We start from the raw sequence: 10,818 nt of genomic DNA on the forward strand, positions 1-10,818 counted from the left end.
AAGGAGACTCCACAACCTCTCTGGGCAGCCTGTTCCAGTGCTCTGTCACCCTCACTGTTAAGAAATTTTTCCTTAAGTTCCTATGGAATTTTTGATGTTTCAGTTTCCGGCCATTTCCTCTAGTCCTATCAGTGGCCACCACTGAAAAGATACCATGACCGTCCTCTGCACTCCCTCCCTTGAGGTATTTATATACACTGATTAGATCCCCTCTCAGCCTTCTCTTCTCCAGGCTGAACAGGCCCAGCTCCCTCAGCCTCTCCTCATAGGGCAGATGTTCCAGGCCCCTGATCATCCTTGTAGCCCTGCGCTGGACTCTCTCCAGCAGCTCCACATCCCTCTTGTACTGTGGAGCCCAGAACTGGACACAGTACTCCAGATGCGGCCTCACCAGGGCTGAGTAGAGGGGCAGGATCACCTCCCTCGACCTGCTGGAGACGCTCTTCTTAATGCAGCCCAGGATCCCATTGGCCTTTTTGGCCACGAGGGCACACTGCTGCCTCATGGTCAACTTGTCGTCCACCATGACACCCAGGTCTTTCTCCGCAGAGCTGCTCTCCACAAGCTCAGTCCCCAGCCTGTACTGGTGTCTGGGGTTATTCCTCCCCAGGTGCAGGACCTTGCACTTGGCCTTGTTGAACTGCATGAGGTTTTTCACCGCCCAGTTGTCCAGTCTGTCCAGGTCCCTCTGGATGGCAGCACAGCCCTCTGGGGTATCGGCTACTCCTCCCAGTTTGGTATCATCAGCAAACTTGCTGAGGGAGCACTCTGTGCCTTCATCCAGGTCATTGATGAATAAATTGAACAGGACTGGACCAAGGACTGACCCCTGGGGGACCCCACTAGCCACAGGCCTCCAACTAGACTCTGCACCGCTGATCACCACTCTCTGGGCCCTGCCATCCAGCCAGTTCCTAATCCATCTCACTGTCCACTCATCTATCCCACACTTCCGGAGCTTGCCCAGGAGGATGTTGTGAGGGACGGTGTCAAAAGCCTTGGTGAAGTCGAGATAGACGACATCCACCGCTCTCCCCTCGTCTATCCAGCCGGTCATTTCATCATAGAAGGCTATCAGGTTAGTCAGGCAAGATTTTCCCTTGGTGAATCCATGCTGACTACTCTTGAGCACCTTCTTGTCCTCCATGTGCCTGGAGACAACGGCCAGTATGAGCCGTTCCATCACTTTTCCGGGGACGGAGGTGAGGCTGACTGGCCTGTTGTCATCGGCGCGCGTCGCGTCACGTGGGCTGCGCGGTTCCCCGGCGAGGCGGCGGCCGCTGGGCGCTGAGGCGGGTCCCGGGGGCGGGGGGCGCCATCATGGAGGGCCCCGCGCTGCCCATCGCCGGCTACCGGCGGGCGCTGGTGCAGGCTGTGAGGGAGCGGCCCTTCCTCATCGTCACCGGCGAGACGGGCAGCGGCAAAAGCACGCAGCTCCCCAAGTACCTCTACGAGGCAGGCCTTGCCAAGCACGGGGCCATCGGCGTGACGCAGCCGCGGCGCGTGGCCACCCTCTCGGTGGTGCGGCGAGTGGCCGAGGAGATGGGCTGCACCCTGGGGAGCGTCGTGGGCTACCAGGTCCGCTTCGACGACTGCAGCTCCGAGGATACTGCAATCAAGTACATGACTGATGGGTGCTTGTTGAGACAAATATTGGCAGATCCTCTCCTCAACAAATACAGCATCATCATTTTGGATGAAGCCCATGAGCGGAGCCTCAGCACAGATATTTTATTTGGTTTGTTGAAGAAACTATTCCTAGAGAAGAAACCACTGGGCAGGAAGCAAGACATGAAACTGGTGGTGATGTCAGCTACCCTGGAGGTAGACAAGCTCTCAGAGTTCTTTGGACACTGTTCAGTGCTGCATATTCCAGGAAGAAATTATCCAGTCCAGGAGATATTTTGCAACCTGATTGGCCCAAGAAATACAGGAACCTCTGCATATGTTACAGAGGCTATAAAAGTGACATTGAATATACACTTAAATGAACCAAGAGGGGACATCTTGGTTTTTCTGACAGGTCAAATTGAGATAGAGAAAGCTTGTGACTTACTCTTCCAGAAAGCAGAATCTATAGATTACCGGTATGAAGTACAAGATTCTTCTGTTGAAGGCCTGCTTATCTTGCCGCCGTATGGGTCTATGTCAACAGATCAACAGAAAAGAATATTTCTGCCAGCTCCTACAGGCATTAGAAAGTGTTTACTAATTATTAATTTACTAATTATTCATACTTACATACACATATCATACATATGAATTAATAGAAATGAGTGAGTCTGAGGGACTCACTATGATGTCAAGTTCATTCCCAGTCTCAAAGGAATGCCTGCTATTTGAATGTTGTTAGTGACAGCATTCTTGTCTAAGCTGTTCTTAAAAATCAGTAATGGATGCAGACAAACAATTTCAGGCTTTGTTATCATCATCCTGAGGGAGTCCTCCTTAATCTCCAACCTGATCCTAAATTGTCCTTGCTGAAACTGAAAACCCTTACTTATAACTTTATTCATCGTGAAAAAGAGAGAAAAACTCTCTCCCCCGGTGCTGTCATTGTTGCCTTCCCCTTAGCCTAAGACAAAAAGTATAAATTACATCATGCTTTTTGCTCTACTGTGAGCTCTGTCTGGTGGGTCCCGATCTTGGCTGGACAGCAGAGCCCCTGCTGGACACCCATGGGGAGCCTTGCAGAGCTGAGCAGAGGCAAGATTAAAGGATTCCTTTATCTGTCTACGCACCCTCCCGTTGTTTATATACCCCTGTGGGGTGTTAACGTGTATCACAGCAGCATGACGTCGGCACATGTTTGATTGTTGAACCACCCCAACCTCGTGAACCTTTTATACGGGGACAATTCAGAGGCTGTTCTCTTCTAACATTTAATTATTTGATTGTTAGGTGTGACTCAGTGTATGACCTTCTTCTTGTCCTTGTTGAATTTCAGTCTTTTTTTCTTTTTTTTGTCTTTTTGTAATCTCTTCAACTGATCAGAATAATACGAATTCTGTCTTGAATGGGATGAAAAAGGGAAGAGTCCAGTGAGAGACACTGGAAGAATCAATGTAAAACAGCAGTCCTCTGACTAGAGATTTTTGGATAGGATATTGTCAGTGAATGATAAAAAAGATAGTCTACACATAATTTGTCAGAGATCATCTTAATCAACAATATCTAAACATTTCTTTTTTTTTTATGTGTGTATATGTGTGTGTAAAGTCATCAAGACTGTTCATTAACTATTTCTCAGTTTGTCTGATGGGTATCAGTATGTGTAAATCATGTCGCTATGTGCTTCATCTACACATTTCTTGAAGGCTGCCAGGGACAGTAACTTCTCTGGGCAGCCTGTTCCAATGCTTGACTACTCTTTCTGTGTAGAATTTTTTCCTAACACCTAACCCGAACCTCCCCTGGCACAGCTTAAGGTCACTTCCTCATGTCCAATGCGGGGGAATGCCCTTGTGAAGGACCAAAGTAGGAGTCACTGGTGTTCTACTTTGAAAACATATCTCCTTACTAGATAACCCCTGTGTATTTTTTTTCTCCTGTTCCTATATCCAGGAGTTGCCACTACTTTGAAAGGTGAAAGTCAGAATCACCCTTCTACCTGATCCTTCAGATGCTACAATTAATTTCCATTTCAACAAAACTTGAAGTTGAAAACTGCATCAGATAGCTCCCTGGGAGATGGATGACATTACACTGAATACAAATTCAAGCACCTAGTTTCTTCTGCATACTTAATGAAGAAGTCTTGATATCAGAAAGACTATTTCTTTTTTTCATCTCCAATAAAAATTGTAGAGCAAAACCTTTTCCTTTCTAAGCTGAAAACAAATCTGGTCTGAAAGAGAAGTTCTTGCTGCCATAAGCTATGATTAAAACTAAGCTGGTGACTATTATCTCACAGGATATGTGTTTTTCTAACATCATTTGTCTGTTACAGTCACTAATACAAAGCGTAACTTTAGAGAACTTGTAGGTAAGGCTGGCAATTAGTTTCAGAACATTAAATTTCCAATTTGTAGGTATTATTGCCTAAATGTTTTCCACGAATAAAGTGTTTTTTTTGTCAAAATTGTTAATGAGAAAAATTATTCAAAACTCTCAAAATCAAATGTTAAGAGGTGCAAAGATCTGGAGGACCTGAGTGTGGGCACTTTTTGGGTTACATCCTAGTTACATATCCCCAGTTACATCTTGTCTTCTGTTTTCTCTATCATGTTCTGTATTTGGTAGAATTCCAGTTTCTAAGGATATTTAAATGTCTTGGAAGCCATTAAATGATTATTAAAACAAAACAAAAACAAAAAAGCCCCTCCTAACTTAAGCACTCTGTACAAATACAATAGGAAAGCAGACTAACTTATGTTAAATACCTTAGATACAGAAGCTGTGATAGCATGAGATACGTGCTATTTGGAAAGATGTTGAAACAGTGAAAGATCTTCATTTCTGCAATATGTGTGAGTCAGCCACAAGTGTAAAGGGAAATAGGGAACTGGGTTGCAGTTTGGGTGACATACTCTTGAAAGAAGAGAAGACTTCCTCACCAGAAGAGTGTCATGAGAAACACTTCTTTCGTCATTGTATGAGGTTCCACAGAGAGGCCGTAAGCTCTCAGTCTTCAGAGACTTTGGAGACCCACCTGGACAATGTGACATCTGACCTGATCTAGTCTTCCTGACAGTCCTTCCTCAAGCAGCAGATTCAGAAACATTTGTTTCTGAACATATGCTTCATTCCATGTGTATATATGAGAAATCTTATGATAATTTTGACATAAATACTAGCTGCCTACTCATTCCCATTTTTATTTAAAGGAACCTAGACTATTGCATTGGTAATACTCTACTCTGGACCGGAAGGTGCCTAAAGCATGCCAGGTAAGTTAGGCTGGATGCAAGTTAGCACACGGCTCACCAAATGGTACTAAATGCCAAGGCTGTTCATCATGGCTCAGTATGGGAGCAACTGAACGCAATATACTAGACTGCAGTTATGTACTGCAGCACTCAGCAGGAAAAAGCAGAGAAATCACCATTTAAATCATTCAAGCTTTCTGGGAATAAAACATAAAACACACCCAGCTTCTCGGGTATTAGAAACATGGTGTCAGCTTTTCTCACAGTGACCATGTAGCACGTTGTGAGTGAACTTTATCAGTACATTTACTGCCGTTTTGATACTAGTGACCTTCACACTGTTTTCTGCATGGAGTCAAAGACACTGTGAACTCATGAGCGGAACAGCAACGTGGAAAGGAGGGTTAATTGCAATATGCAGCCTCAGCAAAACACACTGGGATTGCTGAAGTAAAGGAACATTCACCTCTCTTCAAACTGTTTATGGAAACATGTGACATGTAATAATTCAGTTTTGCTGCCCATGAGATGGCATTTACCAGAAAAATGCAGGCCACTGTCTCCTCCTGTTTTATGAGAAAAAAAAAAAAAGAGCAGTCAGGCCATATTTCCCAAACCGCATTTTGCCCTGAGTGCTTCAGGGATGGCACTGTTAGAATGTTACAATGCCTAAATCTTGTAGTTGATAACCAAAGTACCAAATCTCATGTCAGTAAACTGCAATCTGTGCAGTTATAACCTCCATTTAATACATGGGCCAACTAGGAAGTGGTCCAGGAAGTGGTTCAGGAAGTGCTGAACGCGTATCAGCTTAGCTTGATCCGTCATCCTCTCTTTATGTATTCCTTAAAGAAAATCCTGGGACATATAGATGTAGCATTTCTATGTATAGATGAAAGGGAAAATATTTTCAAGCCAGGTGCATCACTATGTTTCAGACATCAAACAGATGTGTGTCTAATGAATAAGGTGGGTGTGCATGTAATTGCTGAAGCTATATATAGTGAAGGAATATGTATGGAACTTTTCTGAACCTAATATGCATGCAGGCACATATTAATGGTATATGTAATTCTGGTGATCATTTCATCAAGAGAAACCTTGATCATCTCACAGTCTCTAAAGAGCAGCAGTATGATATGTAAGTATAAAAAAAAAATGAAAATAGAGGTTGAGTGATTTGTTTGAAACTTCCACTAGAAAAATAATACCCAGATTTTTCAAGGAACTTAGGAAACCTTGAGGAGAGCAAAATTAGAGTGAAAGACACAAGAAATCAAGATGATTTAAAAGAATCAAATCTGTTATAGACTTTACATCAGAAGGTTTATGAATAATGAGATGTCTTACTGAGCTGTACAGACTTACTGTTTTGTCTCAGGCAGAATTAGGTCTGTGTTGTTTTCAGAGAAAATTTCTACTGAGAAATGTGGAATAAAGGCCACACAGGGTAAAAGCTGCACAGGATAAATGCCAAATCTCACATGCATGCCATTGAGCAGTAAAGCGAATAGCAGTGTTTCAAATGGTCGTAATTGAGCTGTAAAGATAATACATCTTCTACGAGATGGGATATTGCTGTTTTACATTGCTGTTTAAACTTGTCTGACCTAAGCTCAGAGTTACCGGAGTGCATTGGGTATGTTTCTGAGAGATCCGATTCTAATACCAAAGTACATTTGCTGGAAACAAAAGTTCACATTTCCTTTATAAATAAAATCTTCAGAAAGAAAAACTGGAATATATGGACCTCTGTTTTGTGTGCAAGCAAAAGCCCAAGGCTGCAGCAGAACAGCCTTTACCCTTTATGTTACAATTATAAGTAGTTACACATTTTTCCTAGGTAATGCTTTGCAAACTTCAATATGCAAAACATAGCTTAACATTAAAGCCAAATCATAGATGGAAAATGTAAATATAGTGTTACATTGATCTAGACTGAACACCAAGTGAGCTGCCAAGTTGTGGCTAGAGTCAAGTACCTTTTTGACTGCCATTTCCATGACTCTGCATTTAGAAAGCATTACTTTCTGCACTGGAAAACTTTTTTAAAATTTATTTTATTCTATATCATCTATTTTTAATGTTAGTGGCAAATGAATCTTTAGTTTACAAGCATTTGGTATGCTTAGATCTTTTACACCTTCACTATTAATTACTGCTAAGGTCAACATTAGCATCTTTAACAGTACAACGTTAACAGTACGACGTTCACATTTGTGGTTAGTAGTCCTGACACAAATTGCTTAAAAGTCATGTTCCCATATGTATTCAATATGCTTGTTCCAAGATAATTTTGAAGACTGGTCAAAATCAAAAATCTTGAGATTTTTTCTAAACAGTAGGAAATCAGGATGCTGGGGTTTGACTCATGTCTGTTATAGGGATAAACTCAAACACAGAGGCTGAGATCTTCTTGACTTTTGCAGATATTTGGTCAGGACTATTGCAAAATATTTTGTTCTAATGTCAGGACAGCTCTCTAAAGTTGTACTGATAAAGTGCTTCATACACATGTGGCCGATGCTCTTATCAGGATAAATATCTGATGTGTGTGCATGGCTGACACCTCAGCTGCAGCTCCGTAGCCTTAATCTTCTTCTGAAGTCAGCTCTGTCAGAGTAACACGCTGCCATAGTGACAAACTGTGAACTCTCCTGTCTGAAATGTTAATCACACCCTCATTTCTGGTAAATATATGCCCATCTGCAGAGTGCCAATTAAAGTGAGATAGAAGCAGAAATATATAACAGCTTAGGCATATAGTCAGTATATTTGGCCTCAGGCATGAATAATTAGGACAAACAATAGCAATCATTAGTACAGTAAATTGTCTCTGTGTATGCAGCTTCCTTAAGTCAGTAGGATTGTCCTGAAAATAGTGCCTAAAAATGCAAAGCCTGCATTTCCATTTCCCAGAAGTGGTGTCCCTGATTTTCTATGCGTCTCATTTTTGATAAATGTGTCATATAACTGTGACAAACACTTGAAAGGCAAGCTCAATGAGAAAAACCCAGTCCAGCCATGGTGTGCAGACATACACTCTTTTTACAAGGTTGTTCAGTTTCTGCAGTCTGTAACTCTACTGTGTACTGATGGTATGGGTATAGTTTCACTTCTGGGCTTTACAGTCACATTGTCCTTCTACTGAAACAGCAACTGAGTGAACTGGATTTCCAGGGGCCTGTGCTTGCCACTTGCTATTTGACCGTCTGGCTGATTATTGAGCAATACGAGGCAAAGGACTCTCTTCTTTATAAGGGCCGATCACAGTGCTTTCAGAACAGGTATGGCAGCTGTTTGTGTACCAGTTATCTAGTTTAAATAAATAAAAAAAAAGTGGCTATATCTGTCTGCTCAGTTTTCTAGGGGGGGCTAGCAAAAAGAGGGTAAAGTTTATACTGCCTAGATTAGAGGCAGTTAAACATCACCTACTTGTGTTGAACCCTCCCTATTCATTTCCCATGTTGAACTGAAAAATGAGATCAAAAGAGGCTCTTCTAGGTAAGAGCCCCTGAGAGTTCTAATTAAAACTTGTAATTTCGGATCTCTTATTCTATGTTCAAACTGGTCTACACTATGACATTTGAGTTTTTACAAGACTTCGCACAGATGAAGTAATGAAGAGCCCTAATAACAATTCACAAGAGACAGCAAACATATTTATACTTGTGACCTAATTAATGAATGAGCTGTCACCTCACATAAAGAATTTGTACACTCCAACAAAGAAAAAAAAGTTCAGCCAGAGAAGTAGTCTCTGCAAGCTAGTCTTCAAAGTGGTCTGGGCAGGTGTCAGGATAGATTTTGGTAGAGAATTCTCAACTTGTGTAAGAAACAGCAAATATTTAAAGCTATTTTGTTCATGAAGGGCTGAAATGGCTACTACAGAAATGTACCCATCTCTCACCTGCAGGAGATGTGTTAAGTGCCAAGTGCCAATAACCTTCCGTCACTGCCTTCACTCATTTATCTGTGGCACCTAAAACATGCACCCTCTATCCAGAACTCATTCTGACAATGCACCAATCCTGGTGTGAGTCCACAATTCTAGTATGAATCCATGCTTCCAAAGTAACAAGATAGATTTGCCCTTAGACAGTGCTTGTTCAATTAGAAAACCCTTTGGAAGTCTTGATTCAGATGAAGGCTTCTTGTTTTTATGGTAGCATTTCTCTTGAAAAATAATTGAAAAAGCACTGAATAAATTTCGTATAAGCCAAAATATTCATGAAAATATTTTCTCAAATCATCTATTTTAACATAATTTACTTTTGTCTTGTACACAGATCCACTTCGATTTTACTCAGTAACTTGGCAGAGGAGTGTTTTAAGACTTTAGTTTATTAGTGAACTGTGCTATACATACTCCAAGTCCTACTTTATCGTAATGGATATGCAGACGCAAAGAACAACATTCCCTTACACAAGAGAACAAGCCTTACACATTCTGCTTTACACTACCTCTTCCATTCCCAGCACAATCAGCAACACTAGTGAAATTACCATTTCTGCATGCATCGCCTTCACAAATTAAACTTCCTCATTAAGGTATTTTCATAACCACATGTGTCCCAACGCTCTCCTGCATTGCTGCCCTCACCTGCCAGATATCAAACACACAGCACTCAAACACAGATCTGAATTTACCTTAAAAATACTGATCCCAAACTCTCTGTAGGGCTGCGTGAAGGGTCATTACTTGAATTTCGGAAGCTGTTCTGACTTTCAAAATGGAAAACAGAGTCCTCCGAGAAATTCTTTTTTCTCATTGTTGTAATGGCGTTAGCCACAGTTAAGTAAGTTCAGCTCTAAAGTGATCTTTCAAAAGCACAGTCTCTCACTGCTATAGGAAGTGCATTCTTGGTGTGACTCCAGCTCAGGCTGGTTATTTAAATCAGTTAATAAGTAACTTTGACATGACATCATAACGTGGCTTTCCCTTTATTCATAGTGCTTCACAGGCTTATTTTGAAACAGATCTCATCAATTTCAGGTGCAATATGTCTTTGGGGTATCATTATTAGTAACAATAAATTGTTTTGATGAGTAAAGAAGGGATGTAGAACAATAACACTAATTCAAGTGATATTTCATTGACAGGTTAGCTTCAGAAATGGTAATGTTCCCTCTCATATATTCTACTTTGTGCATTAACTACCTGCCTTTAATTATCTGGGTTCGAAATACATAATTGCATATCTTTTAGCAGTGACTGTATCCAACCCTTTAGACATGTCGAAATTAGTGCATTGCACTTCCACATTAAAAGATTTGTATACATGCACACACATAGCTCTTATAAAATGAAGTCATTGCAGTTCAGCTCAAATACAGATTATCATGTAATTCTTGAATTATCACAAAACATCTGAACAAAGCCAGTGTGCCTAGCTTTTTTTTTTCCCCATAGGAAATGGCAAACATTAACTGCAAACTTGTACAGTTTTTAGTTTGTTGAAGATGACTATAAAGATTAGGTTACTGAAGAAAATGTCGTGCAGTGTTTCTTTAAATTTTAAGTGCTGCTGTAATGTGCAATGAATATCTCAAGACCTCTAGAAATTGTCTTAAACTTTCAGTTAGGGTCTGCCTAGTAGTAAGGGTTTGTCTGTGAGACTGAACAAACATGTGGAATGTAGCTCACTCTTTCTTTCTCAGCATCTGTAAACAGATTATGAAACAATCCAAATGTGTCGGGCTGTTCTCATGTTTTACTGGTCAGCTCAGAGAAATCTAGTCTTTCTGCCTAATTTGTTCTGTCAGTTCTTTGTATGACTAAAAAAGCATGGTCTTTCCTCTTTTGTTTTAATGGAATTTATTTTGTGGTCAGTATTAAGCCAATTTTAACAAAATTTGTAAATAATAGCAATAACAGAGGCCAGCTATTAGAATACAGGATTGACATCAACAGCAAGATGCAAATGTCAGACAAAACAACACGTTACCT

General features: G+C 41.1%; 1 pseudogene; it reads left to right on the top strand.

The window, feature by feature from the left end:
- Positions 1 to 1,308: 1,308 nt before the first annotated feature.
- LOC148594787 (putative ATP-dependent RNA helicase DHX40 pseudogene) lies at positions 1,309 to 2,262 on the top strand (annotated as a pseudogene).
- Positions 2,263 to 10,818: the final 8,556 nt, after the last annotated feature.

This window comes from Tinamus guttatus, unplaced genomic scaffold, assembly GCF_059628265.1.
Source record: "Tinamus guttatus ecotype Peru unplaced genomic scaffold, ASM5962826v1 Tinamus_guttatus_pri_ptg000199l, whole genome shotgun sequence".
In the NCBI taxonomy this organism is placed as follows: domain Eukaryota; kingdom Metazoa; phylum Chordata; class Aves; order Tinamiformes; family Tinamidae; genus Tinamus; species Tinamus guttatus.